This window comes from Nycticebus coucang, chromosome 1 (genome assembly GCF_027406575.1).
Source record: "Nycticebus coucang isolate mNycCou1 chromosome 1, mNycCou1.pri, whole genome shotgun sequence".
Classification (NCBI taxonomy): Eukaryota; Metazoa; Chordata; class Mammalia; order Primates; family Lorisidae; genus Nycticebus; species Nycticebus coucang.
The window spans coordinates 119,374,816-119,388,536 of NC_069780.1; the positions used below are offsets into that span (position 1 = coordinate 119,374,816).

General features: G+C 35.5%; 1 protein-coding gene and 1 long non-coding RNA gene across 6 annotated transcripts in view; one reads left to right on the forward strand and one right to left on the reverse strand.

The window, feature by feature from the left end:
- LOC128583048 (uncharacterized) overlaps positions 1 to 13,721 on the reverse strand; it is a 153,608-nt gene that overhangs the window by 130,542 nt on the left and 9,345 nt on the right. Inside the window, exon 2 of the long non-coding RNA XR_008379371.1 lies at positions 7,297 to 7,358. This is a non-coding gene — a long non-coding RNA (uncharacterized LOC128583048). The remainder of the gene's footprint in view (positions 1 to 7,296; positions 7,359 to 13,721) is intronic.
- The window catches only part of MEF2C (myocyte enhancer factor 2C), a 172,302-nt gene continuing 167,025 nt past the window's right edge, over positions 8,445 to 13,721 (forward strand). For 4 of the 5 annotated variants that reach the window (XM_053586798.1, XM_053586760.1, XM_053586741.1 and 1 more), the window contains exon 1: positions 8,446 to 8,644. The gene's annotated coding sequence lies outside the window, so the exon portion shown is untranslated. Of the gene's footprint in view, positions 8,645 to 13,721 lie in introns of all 5 variants that reach the window. The other variant, XM_053586873.1, reaches the window with a different exon arrangement.

Consider the following 13,721-nt stretch of genomic DNA (forward strand, 5'->3'; position numbering starts at 1 on the left):
AGTTGCACTGGCAGTTTGACGCCTACAGCAATTTTCCACAGGGATTTCCTAGACACACACGTGGGCATGCACACACATGCGCACATGTGCTTGCACTTCAATCAGAATATTTTAAAATTAGCTTTCAATATGAGTTTCATCTTAAAATGTTGTGTTTGGATTATTAAGCTGCAGCTGAACTTTTTAAGAAACAACTGGGGAAACTTTTAATGCTAGCCCAGCCTGGGACTGAATGTACCCTGCTCCCTAAAACATCCCCTCAAACCAATTGGCAAAATATACAAAATGATGGATTTCGAGACATGGGCCATCAGGCCATACAGGAAAATGATTCTGAGGACTGAGATGCCGAGATCGTGGATCCTGGGATCTCCCCAGCTCGCTGCCGTGAGGGTTTCTCAGCGGTGGCTCAGGAAGGGTGACTAAACTCCAAGGAGGCAAACTGCCTGGCTTGGAGAAATGGAACTGGAAGTAGGGGATAAAGTATGCGACTAAAGAGGCTAGACTCGCAGAAGGACACAGGAGATGGCGGAGCACAGAGGACCCTCCTTTGAGATCTGCAGAGAGGCCCCCTCAAGAATTCATTAACGCAGTACTAACCTGGGAATATGTGTGAGGAAACCACGCAAACCTGAGGAAAGGAGCATCTGAAAGAATTAGACAGTGGACAGCAGTGGAACTCTCACAGGGCTGGGAACAGGCCTTTACCCATCAGTCAGAATAGAAAAATCTCAGGACTCACGTGCAGTTAGGTAGAACCTCAACTGTGGGAAATAATGTGCCCCAGACCATGCACTGCTCCACCCTCGCCTAAGAAACATCTAATCGCTCAAGATTAAAAGCAAAGAGAGCCAAATGCATATAACCATATATCTAGGCGGTGGCACAATCACCCTAAAAGGAACAATTTCAGGTGATTTAAAGCCACCGTGATATGCATCCCTGCGGGGATGGGGGCTCCACACAGGTGTTCACAAAATGTGTACATCCCTACTGATGGTGATGGTCTTGGTATTATTATTCTAAGCCTGATGTAAATGTATTGTATTATACAGTGTAACACAAAGCAGGTAAATATACCAGTATCATTAAGAATTGGGATTGTCATATGGAAGAAAGGATGTACAGATAAGGTATAATTAAATTAAAACCTGTTGACCTGAACATTAATTGGAAGTATTAGTTTGAACTCTTGATGTATTTAATCTTAAAAAAAAAAAAAATTAGGGCTGCACCTGTGGCTCAAGGAGTAGGGCGTCGGTCCCATATGCTGGAGGTCGCAGATTCAAACCCAGCCCTGGCCAAAAACCACAAAAAAAAAAAAAAAATTAAATATATTTTCTACACTTTACTTTGAAAAGACCTAGATTAAGAACCAAGTCAGCAATGAGCTTGCTAATTTCAAGATTATGGGTTTCAAATATCATTTTCAAAACAAAAAAACTAAAACTGGAATTTCTCAGATAATTTCCTGATTCCAAGTTTGGAAAGGAAACTGTCCAGGTGAGTCTTTCATATTTTTGTCATAGAAACTGTCAAGGCAGCTCTCAAAAACTTGAGGTTCTTTCAAAAACACAAAGGAACCAACTGAAACAGACTTGGAGTAACCAAAGATTTGACAATGTTGGGCACCCGTTAACACAGGGTAATCGTGAGGAAGAACATCAACCTTCACAAAGAAATTTTAAAAACCATTAACCACACATCGTGTTGAGAAGTGAACAGAGTCAAACCTCTACCCTGATTTTCTTATATAAATTGAAACTCTAGCAAACTAATTTATCTTTCTAGAAGCATTTCACCCAATAAATGAAGCAGAAATAACAGAAATACCTTGCTGTTTTCCCAACTCTAAGCAATAAAAGGATGCAGACAACAATCGTCCCTACCTGCTAACACCACAGAAAGAGAGATCCTCCCCTAAATGAATTTGATCGAGTTTCTAGAATTTTAATTACCAATTAACAGGTAAAACATGGGACAAAGAAGCTTATTAAACAACTCTACAGGAATGCATCAGCAACCCCAAACCACAGAAAGCCTACAACATAAACAATCCAGTTTCTTTAATAAGTAAGACAAAATAAATACACTCCTAGATTAAACGAGTAGACACCTATCAACTAATTATGATGTCTGGGCCTATGTGTATTCTGTTTCAAAGAGTGAAAAATACAAAAATCTATGAGACAACTGAAAAATTTTGATTATTGGTTGTATATCTAAGAATATTAAGAAAATACTGACTTTATAGGTGTGGTTAATGTTTTATATGTGGTTCTTTTTTGGTTTAAAAAAATCTTAATCTTTTACAGATACCAACTGACATCCTAATGACAGAAAAGATGTCCTATCTGGGATTGACTACAAAATAATTTGGGGTGGAAGTGAGAAATGGAAACAGAATGACAAAACCAATTGCCCATGAGATGACAGATGTTTAAGGTAGGTGTAGGAATATGAAAGTTCATTAAGCTTTTCTATTTTTTTAATACATTCAAATTTTCATAGTAAAAACTTAGATCAATAGGCCAGGCTTATTGGCTCACGCCTATAATTCTACCACTCCAGGAAACCAAGGTGAGTGAATTGTTTGAGCTCAGAAGTTCGAGACCAGCCTGAGCAAGAGTGAGAACCTATCTCTAAACACTAGCCAGGCATTGTGTATGGAGCCTGTAATTCCAGCTATTCAGGAGGCTGAGGCAAAAGGACTGCTTGAGCCCAGGAGTTTGAGGTTGCTGTGAGCTATGATGATGCCCTGGCACTCTACCCAGGGCAACAGAGTAAGACCTTGTTTCCAAAAAAAAAAAAAAATTAGCCGGGCATGGTGGCAGGTGCTTATAGTCCCAGCTACTGAGGAGGCTGAGTCAGAAGGATGATTTGAGCTCAAGAGTTAGAGGTTGGGGCGGCGCCTGTGGCTCAGTGAGTAGGGCGCCAGCCCCATATGCCGAGGGTGGCGGGTTCAAACCCAGCCCCGGCCAAACTGCAACAAAAAAATAGCCGGGCGTTGTGGCGGGCGCCTGTAGTCCCAGCTGCTCGGGAGGCTGAGGCAAGAGAATCGCGTAAGCCCAAGAGTTAGAGGTTGCTGTGAGCCGTGTGACGCCACAGCACTCTACCCGAGGGCGGTACAGTGAGACTCTGTCTCTACAAAAAAAAAAAAAAAAAAAAGAGTTAGAGGTTGTAGGGAGCTATGATTAATGCCACTGCACTCTAGCCAGGGTGACAAAGGAAGACCTTATCACAAAAAAAAAAAAAAAAAAAGAAAAAGAAAAAGAAAGAAAGAAAAAGAAAAGAAAGTTAGATAAACTTTAAAATCTAAAATTTTTTAAAATTAATTAATTAATACACAATAAACCGGGGTGGTTAAAGGCTCTGAGGTCACAGTCCATGTCTCTAAATGAAAACAATTCCTCAAGCATATAAATATTAAAGACCTATTTACCGGGACACTGATAACCGTGGTTTCTGGGACTGTCTAAATGGAGGAACATGGCTTCTATACAGAGAACACTGGCGAGGAAAGGCCCTTTTTCTGAAAATAGACCCAGCAATGTGAAAGTGCTTGATTCCCTGGCTGAAGATACCAAAAGATGTAAAAAGAGATGTCATATGGGGTCCACAAATGTGGTTATTAGCTCTCTGTGTTTTAAATAAAGCCAGGTTTATACGAAGTCTAACAGAGCATAGAAACTGCTACCCTCCAAAAGCATCCTTGAGAGTACAGCCCATGGAAATCAGTTGTCCATTCCCAGTTTTCCTGTTCACTTACTACTCTCAACACCAATTTCCCTCACATTTTTTCAGGTTTTGGATTCTGAGGTGAAGAAAAGGGATCTTTGGTGGCATTAAAAATTTTAGCTGGGTGGAGTGCCCCAACCTGTGATTCCAGCACTGGGAAGTCTGAGCTGGAAAGACATCTTGAGGCCAAGAGTTTGAAACCAGCCTGGGCAATATGGTGAGACCCCTATCTCTACCAAATTTTTTTTTTTTTTTTTTTTTTTGTGATTTTTTGGCCGGGGCTGGGTTTGAACCCACCACCTCCGGCATATGGGACCGGTGCCCTACTCCTTGAGCCACAGGCGCCACCCTCTACCAAATTTTTTAAAAAATTAGCCATGTGTGGTGGTGCAAGACTATAGTCCTAGCTACTCTGGAGACTCGGGTTCTTAAGAGGATCACATGAGCCTGTGTGAAGTTACAGTGAGGTATGTAATCCTGCCAGGGGAATCCAGCCTGAGCAACACAGCTAGAGTCTGTCTCTTAAAAAAAATTTTTTTTGAAGTCAAATAATTAATCAGAAAGTATTGTTTCCCCAAGATTTAGTTGTTCTACAGTTGGGGGGAGACTCCAAATAGCTTAAAGAAGTTTCCTTTCTCTTGTTATCTGAGTCCTAGCCATCCAAAAGGAAATGCCCAAGTCTAATAAATGGAATTCCCAAAAGGATAAATGTCATTTTAAAAAATATTTCTCATTTTCTCTAGTTCAGTGTCCTCCAAATAACCGTCATTCACAAAATGAGTTTACTGATTTTTTAAATTTATGTAAATTTAAAAATTTCAATGTAATTTTATAAGAATTATTCTGTCTATAACATTACCATCTAGCATTATTATAAAGATAGCATCATGAATCTTAATGTTCATTCTCACTAAAAGCCTGAAAAGGCCACGGGAAGAGATTTAAACTCTGATGTATGCTTTGGAGCAGAATCGACTGGGGAGAAACAAGGCCCAGGAGCATCTTGTAGGCCGGTTACAGTTTTGGAATCATTTACAAAGATATATTGCAGAAATTGTAACCAAACTTTTCAAAGTATTTATCACCATACTTAGATCTTTCATCGAAATATTTATCTTTTTGATGCAATCTTGTCTATAAGGGCCATTTTAAAAGTTGCTACACCAGGCTTATAAAACAATGTTATAATGTTTTTCTATCAACAATATTAAAAACATTAATCTCTAGAAAATGGTATAAAGAAATTCCAGTGCAATGATCATTCAAATATTAAAGGATATATTAAAAATGATATTGCATGAATGAATACCAAAGGATTAGAAGAGGGTATTTTAATTTCTGATGAAAGCAAAATACTGCTTTGAAATTAAGCCTGTCACCTGACAATATTTCTTTCAAGTCTGTTAAATTAACACTGGAGCACATTCTTCCTCAGGCATTAATGATTTTAATTAGGGTCAGTGGTAGCTGATATCCAGATAAGTAATATGTCATGATATTAACTCTATACATATTAGAAACTCTCCACATTTCTAAGTCTACACTAGAATTATGTTGTCCGATATGGCTAACACTAGTCATATGTGACCTATGTAAATTTAAATTAATGAAATTTAAATAAAATTCAAAATTCAGTTTCTCTGTTCCACTTGCCCAAATAACCAGATATGGCTCATAGTACCACACTGGACAGCACAGACATAGAACATGTCCATCAGCACAGAAAGTTCCACTGAACGATACTGGTCTACAGCAGAAAGGATTCTACTCCTGATGAATAGAAAGTCCTGAATACATATGTGCATCAACTTATTCCCATAAAGTCTTCTTCCTTGTGGTATAGTAGGTTTCATTAAACCTATCAAATTTTAATAGCTTTCCTGGAAAAACCTATATTCTACAATAAATAGTTAAAAATTGTGCCACAAGCATTGCAGAGTAGATTTTCATTGTCCTCTTATTACAGAAAGAATGAGTTTCAAAAGATTCCACTTCTCTGTGATAGTAAATTATAACATTAGCCAGTCTTTTCTTTTAATTAGTGTTTTCTTTCTTTGTAAAGATCTGATTTAAACATCCTCTGCTTCCAACTTCACACAGCAATAGCCTAAACTTTATTTTCTAGCAAAGAACTCCTATTTGAGAGGGTAGACCCTCAGGCCTCAAACTCTACACTTGTGAAGTTTGCCTCTAACATGAAACATTAACTCCCTAGCCAGGTCCTCCTATTTACTAAGAAGGACTTTACACCCTTCCAAAGTTCCAGCAAATTCCTTAGTCGAATACAACTTCTCATCTTTCATTTCAGAAAGATGCATTTTGTAACATATATAAAACGACAGAAATAAGGAAATACATAACCAACACAACTTAACATAGATACAGGATAAAGCAACATTCTCCCCCAGGTAGATATTGAACATGAAGGGTCTTCTTAATTCTTCAGAAAAACTGTCAGTAAGATCATCGCTACCATTTATATTTAGCAAAGGACCATGATACAGAGGAAAAATAGAAATGCACAGGGAACAAAAGTAAATGAAAGTAACACAAAAATTCCCAAACCAGAAGTTTAAACCAGTTGCATTCCAATGGAGCTTTGAAAAGCCTCAATGAAAAGTAATGTCGGTATTTAAAAGACTAGATAAATCATACAGCTGCTCTAGAAGGACAAAATAAAAGATATAGAAAATGTAAAGTATTTTCATGGAAAGTATATGAATGAATGAATGAATGAATCATATACCGAAAACAATCTAATTTTAAAAGTAGTGCAAATATGAAAAATAATAAAATCCAGGTAAGGAAATACTTGGTAGGAATTTCAAATATTTTAGGAATGTATCTCACTCAAGAGTAGCATGTTGTTTTGAAACCAAATTTGCATAGTAGATTTTATAGTTCCTGAAAATGAACTACAACTTCAAAATTAGCTACAAAAATGTACCTTCATTTGGAGGCAAAACAAAAAAACAAAGGAAGAAAATGTGTCGACCTCCTAATCCTTTCCCCCCAATTTTTCATCTTGTTAATGACACTTAAAACTTTCAAAATTCTTTACTGTGTTTAAATACGTAACCTCATTTCTTTGCTCACTTGCTCACTCTTCAAACAAGGCTCCAGCCAAATAAATGGCTATTAGTTTTTACCAATAAAATATTACTTTTCAAGGATTTATTTCTTAATTTTTGCAATTTAACAGCTTTTGCTACGATTAGGAAACCACTCCTGGCACCAGGTCTCTGAAACATAGTTTGTCAGACATTAATGGGTCTTTGAAAAGTTTGAAGCTCACAATTCATTAGGACTTTGAGTAGCTGTTTTGTACCTAAAAATGAGAATTGATGGACAGGGTGGGACTAAACACATAATTTTACGAAATATGATGAAAACACAAAGGTTTTGTTATGACGCCCACAATCAAGAACCTGTTTCTTTTTAGCAAGCTCCTAAAAAGTACCTCCTGTGTAATTATTAAATAAAAACATTCACGTATTCAGTCCTCAGCTAGCTTTTAAATTCTGAATAAGAGAAGTACACAGTGAGAGAGGTACTTACACGGTTTCCTTGGATACTGGATGATGCCATTCAGGTCTATGTTTTTATCTGAAAGTGGTGCCCTGCAGAGAACCAAGGCTTAGTGAGTGGCTGTTTATACATAGTAAGTAAATAGGAACTTTGTTTATTTTACAAAGCATTTTTTATTTTGACCCAGATTTCTTCTTCTCATCTCACCCATCCCTTGTAAACAGCAATAATATAGTAGAACAGGTACTGTGCACAATTCTCTTTAACTCCACTTCAGAAATCCTGTTCATTAAGGCAGAAGATCAGAATGCTTTGGCTAAGCACGTTACTCTTGGGGCTACTTTATATAACTCGACTATTACATTTAATGGCTTATCAGTGAACACTGCCTGCCTCTCTGTTTTCCTTTGAAAGAATTTTTTCTCAAACCATCAATAAAGAAATGAGTCTAAAAGATTCATATGAATGACCAATGTCCTTACTTTCACCAATGAAGTAAGAGAACTCAAGCTTTAGCTAGCCTCTGAACACCAAGGGTTTCCACAGACATGAGCTGCCATGTTAAATGCAGTAGGGCTATCCCAGATTCCCAACAGTTTCAGTGTTATGAGCATACAATTTTGATATTTCGTCCCTTAGAACTACATCCTTTCTAATTTTGGTAACATGATTAATCGCTCTTACGTGGTAAGTTTTACCCTTCTATTATCTCTTTGAATTGAAACACAAGTGAGCTACAGCAAAGAATGGCAACTAGCTTTAATGCTAAAACCCAATTTAATAACCTGAAATGAAGTGTGTGCTATGTTTCCATTAAAAAGTTTCCAGCCACAATTAATCGAACGAAAACTTGTAGTGTTCCAAGATTATTCTTGGAAATGTAATTTTAAAATCTGCTTGAAATGGGGAAACTTAATTTTTTTATACCATATGAAAGCAATTTCATTTTTTAGGAATGATTTTTGGATAGACTTCCGATTGGATATTTTCCATTGGAACTAGCAGCATAGGAGGTCGGGAGGGGCGAAGGGAGGGAAGTAATTCTGTGTTCTTTTGCCAGCACTGACAAAGGTCTGGTTGTCAGTGATACCTTTACAGCTAAATTTACCCCAGAGTGACAGGAGCAGGTGCACCTTGGCCTGCCAGACACTTGTGCAGAGGGATCACGCATCTCACGGCCTGACGATCAAGGGGGCAAAGCCTTGGTCTTCATAGAAAAGGAGAGGAGGCAAACGCAGCCCAAACTGGGGGGTTTCTCTTCAAAGCCAGCTGGTCTGGCTTTATTCTACAGGAATTTTTTTACCTGTCAGAGTTTGGACAACAAAGCCCTCAGCAGGTGCTGACGGGTAGCACTTCCTGGAGAAGCAGAAAGGCACTGGTGAGTTTCAATTGACAAACTATATTTTTTAATCTTTAAAAGTTCATTTTGTTATCTTGGAGGAGGCACCACTGTGGTAGCTACGTTCACAAAGTTGATGAGACCAATGGAGTCAGAGCCAACTCACTGATCCGTGGGTTTGCCTGATGTAGAAAGCCGAGCTTTTATCATTTTGCAGTTTTTTAGATTGTTTTTAAGTTTTGAAAAAAATTATATTTTAATATTGATCTCTTTCAATACTTACTTCAATATCTGAAAGATGAAGAATTAATTATATATATAGACTATTTAAACGAATAGCATTTTAGTCTCTTTTTTCATCTATTCTGTCATAATCTTTTCTGAATAAAATGTTATTTTCTAATAAATCTTCCAAGTAAAAAAGCACAATTGTACATGCTCTTTTAAAAAATTACATGTGCTATTTTTTTAATGTATGCATGTTACAGGAATATGATATGGAAATTAACTTTATGTTAATACATAATGGAATTATGGAATTAACTTGATGTTAATACATTTTTAAATGTATTGCATGTTTAATAATTAAATAATTAGATAATAGTTATATGTTATTGACTAATTAAATATGGCAATATTTTCTCATTCTTTACAGAGTTTCTTTAGGAAAATTATCTTTGGAATAAATAAGACATTACTAAACATATTTTTATGTCACTGATTTCCAAAATTAGTATTTATATATTTGGTATTTTTATTTTGTGAACTCAAAAGTTTAGGCAAAAATATTTTTTTCAGAATAGGATTTTAATTAATGCAAAACATGAGACCACATGTTAGGACATATTTTTAAAAAAATGATTCTATTTCAAGGACTCATTCTTTTAACTATGCTTCACAGCATTTCTCTACAAATTGTTATATTATAGCAAATTGGAAACATTTATTTAAGCAACTAACTCAAAGCTAGAGACTATACATAGTAAACACATGAAACCATTTTAATAACAAAATTCCATATTCACAAGCAACATCAACTAATGCATTTAAAAGATACAACAGCTACACTGATCAAGAATGCTATAAATTATTATGCATAAAATCAATTTTCTGGGCTGTGGGGGGTAGAATTGATGCTTAAGAAGGGGAAGTCTCCTACCAATATAAATCACTCATTCTATGAGGCAATTGTTTTATATTCTGATGATCCCGTAAATAACTTCCAATCTACATGTTTAATACATGGCTATACAGTGGGAGGAGAAAAACAAGATCTGACTTTTTTATATGACCACTATACCTCAAACATTTTTTATACTGATGACAACATGAATATTCCACAAATTTAGAACTATCAAGCTCTTAAACTGGCTTCATTGCTGTTTAAAAGTATGACATATTTGTGGTTTAAAAAAGTATCAGATATGGTCTACCCAATCAAAATATTTAATATTTTTAAAACATAATCTTATCCACAAACATTTTAATGAATCTCTATTTTTAAAATTAAAACCTAATCTACATTTTAGTATAAATTATTACATGTAGAATATATTTTGATACTGAAAACATATTTTTTAGAAATATATATTTATTGTGGTTTTAAACTGCTATTTTCATATATTTTGTATTGCTTCATTAAATTTTTTAAATGAGTTCATGAGTCTCTTAAAGAATGAGTATGTACTCTATGCACTTGGTAATTTTATCTTTACTTTTATAGTCAGTTAAATAGTATATTCCTAAAGAATCAGAACGCTTGCTTTCAAGGATGATGGCTTCTTACTGCAAAACTGAACAATGTACACACTTAGATCAACTTCAGAATCATAGCTGTTAAGCTTTTGTGTGCATTACTATTGGGTATAATTATTATCTTGTTTGTCATTGACATTATATATAAGCACTCGAAAAGCTTCTGCCAAACTACTGTTTATGGCTTTGTTAATTATTTAAGTGTAACTGAATCTATCAGAAACAATGTTATATACAGCCCAAATATTTCCAAATAAAAATGTATCATTTTACCTGTGTCTTGAATTGTGGAACTTAATCTAAAATTCCACAATTTTTCATTTTAATTATGAGAATCTGTGAATTCTTGTTTGACATGCAGCTATGTTTGTCCTTTCTAATAAATCTTCAACATTGTGTCATAAACATATCCATACCAAAATCCCACAATATACATGGGAATGGTTTCTTTTAAAAAGTCTGTAGCATTGACACATATCTGCCCCAAAACTTAAATTGTATTTTAAGTATTATTTGCAATAGATCTTCATATCTTAAAGACAATTTAAATTTTAAAACATAAGTATTTTAAGTATTATTTGCAATAAATCTTCATATCTTAAAGACAATTTATTTATAGTGAAGAAAAATTATTCTTCTGTTTCAGAAATACACTTGAAAAACATTTCATTTTTTACCTTATATATTTATAGGAAATATCTTGATTCTTCCAGCATTAACTTCAATTAATTGCATTATGAATATCAACCTATTTGATTTCAGTACAATGAAGTTCCAAGCTAAAATGGTTTACTTGTAAGTATTTAAAGCAACCAAAATACTTTGGCAGCATCATGTGCGTCTCCTCATTGACCAACCACCTGACTGACAGCTGTCAACTGTCCCTTGGCCAAATGTAACCCAGTAAAGATAAAAATTGCATATTACTCATCCCTGTTGATAATACCTGGTGCCAGTAGGTTTTCAAATAGGAATAACTAGACTGGAGATAAAAAAGAAGTAAGTGGGGTATCAATGGAGAAGCATCATTTCTCTGTTGTCATTTTCCCTCCCTTTTCTTGTTAATCTCATTTTCTTTCTTTCTTTTTTTTTTTTTGTAGAGACAGAGTCCCACTTTATGGCCCTCGGTAGAGTGCTGTGGCCTCACACAGCTCACAGCAACCTCCAACTCCTAGGCTTAAGGCGATTCTCTTGCCTCAGCCTCCCGAGTGGCTGGGACTACAGGAATCTCATTTTCCTTGATGTCCATATCTTCCATCTACAAAGAGCTGGTTTCCATTAAGGAACTTCCAGAGTATGTAAAAAGTCTGTGTCTAAGAAAATACTCAGCAGACAGTTCATGATGCCACATATGGCTTTCAATAATATCCAATTGATCTTATAAACCGTTTAAGAGTATGGAAGGAAGCTTTGAAATTTTAAATTTCAAATTTTTAATGAAAATAAAACTGAAGACCAAAAATGAAATAGTCCCAAAGTCAAAAAGGTGGGAAGGTGGCTGGGGTAGGTCTCCCAACTTCATATCCAGTGATTTTTTTTCTGTTAGACTTTCAACATGTGGACTGCCAAACTATAAGTAAAAATGATCACGTGGAAAATTAATGTGAGTTACATACCTTTGCAGAACACTTTTTAGTCACTCAACTTAATATCTTATTAGAGAAATACACATTTTTGTCAGAGCATATTAAAATGTAGTTCTGAAAAAATGAAGAATAGAAAAATATTAAAACACCTATGGTACAAACACTTTTTAAGATTCTCTTTACCACATAAATGGATTTCCAAACTGGAAGTATTTATAAATGTATATGAAATAGCAGAAATTAAAAAGCAATCAGTGGCAATATATATGTTTAGAAGATAAATGTAGAAAATCAAAAACACAGATTAGAATTTTTTTGAAGGATCAGGAAATGATTAAAAACACCTAAGCATGCATATACTTGAGTGCAGAATACATCAAACAATTCTCATAACTAACTTGTCAACTGACTAGGTTGCTCACGTGTGCACATGTGACGTGTGGTGTGTGCTTGTTATCAAATCTCAGTGGATCCCAGAGGCACCTCTGTAAGTGTTCCCTCCTAACTGTTCAGAAATTCTACCATTCAATAATCCTGTGTTAACATAAATAAATTAATTAAATACCTATTAGTTATATTAATTAGTATAGTATATTTATATGATTTGTTAATAATGCTATACAACATACTGATCAGTCAAGATCATGAAAATATTAATATACATATTTAAAACAAATACTTTTCTTCTGGCTCTCTAGAAAAGAAATAATTTAATTGAAATCTAATGTGAATCTTTAAGTTCACATTCTGAACTTAAAAGAATTTATCTTAGTCCTGAGCAGTATTCCCTGGTGATAAGTGTTAGCTTTAAAACCCAGATGTGCAAATTAATCAGAAAAAAAAAGAAGGAGTAAAGGTCACAACATTGATGGAGGAGACGGAAGGAAACTGTGGCCAAGGTTTCATGGCAAGGGACTGGTCCAAAGTAATCAATAGTCCTAGGACTAACACCATTTAGCAACTAAATTGTATATCAAAATTTACAAATGTATTTGCTTATTGCATTATATTTAGCCCAAACCAACATTAGTCATTCATCAGAAAACCATATAACAATATGCAGTAACAGCATGGGAATCAATTGCAAACAAAATAATAAGTCAACAGTATCATTTCTAACACTTGAAAGATGAGGTGTCAAAGCAAAGTGTGCCAAAAAAAAAAAAAATCACAAGATTTTGAAGTAAGTTCAATCATTGTATCTCAGAAAGGCCCCTCGTCTGCTTTGGAAAGATGATCATTAGAGCTGAAGGTTCTAGCCAAAGAGCACCAGAGCAGAAGTAGGAAGATCCAGACTGCTCAGAGGTTAAGCCACTTAACCTCTGTGACGGTACTGAATGGATGGGACTTTTTGCTCACTAATGCACAAACCATAGAAGAGGACGTTTTAGTTATCCAATGGAAGGTATTTTCTGTTTCATGTGAAGAAGTCTGAAAAGAAATCTGAACCATTATTGGTGGGTTCCTGCCTGCAATGGCGTACTCTGCCTTTGCCCATTGCTATAAGTAGCCCACCGTGCAGGCATTCCAAATATTTGAATCTGACACCAGTATCTAGTCCGTGAAGTGAGTGGGCAAAACAAAATCACTCTGCAATATACTACCAACCGGCAGGACACATTTTTTTTTTTCCACTCGGGTAGTCTGGTAACATAATGTGAAAAGTCTCAGCCTCCAAATTATATTATCACGCGAAGCTTTGAACTTTTCAGTATGCATTGCGAAGCTGAGTTGACAGAATTTCATGGTCATTTAATATTTTTAGCTCTATAAAA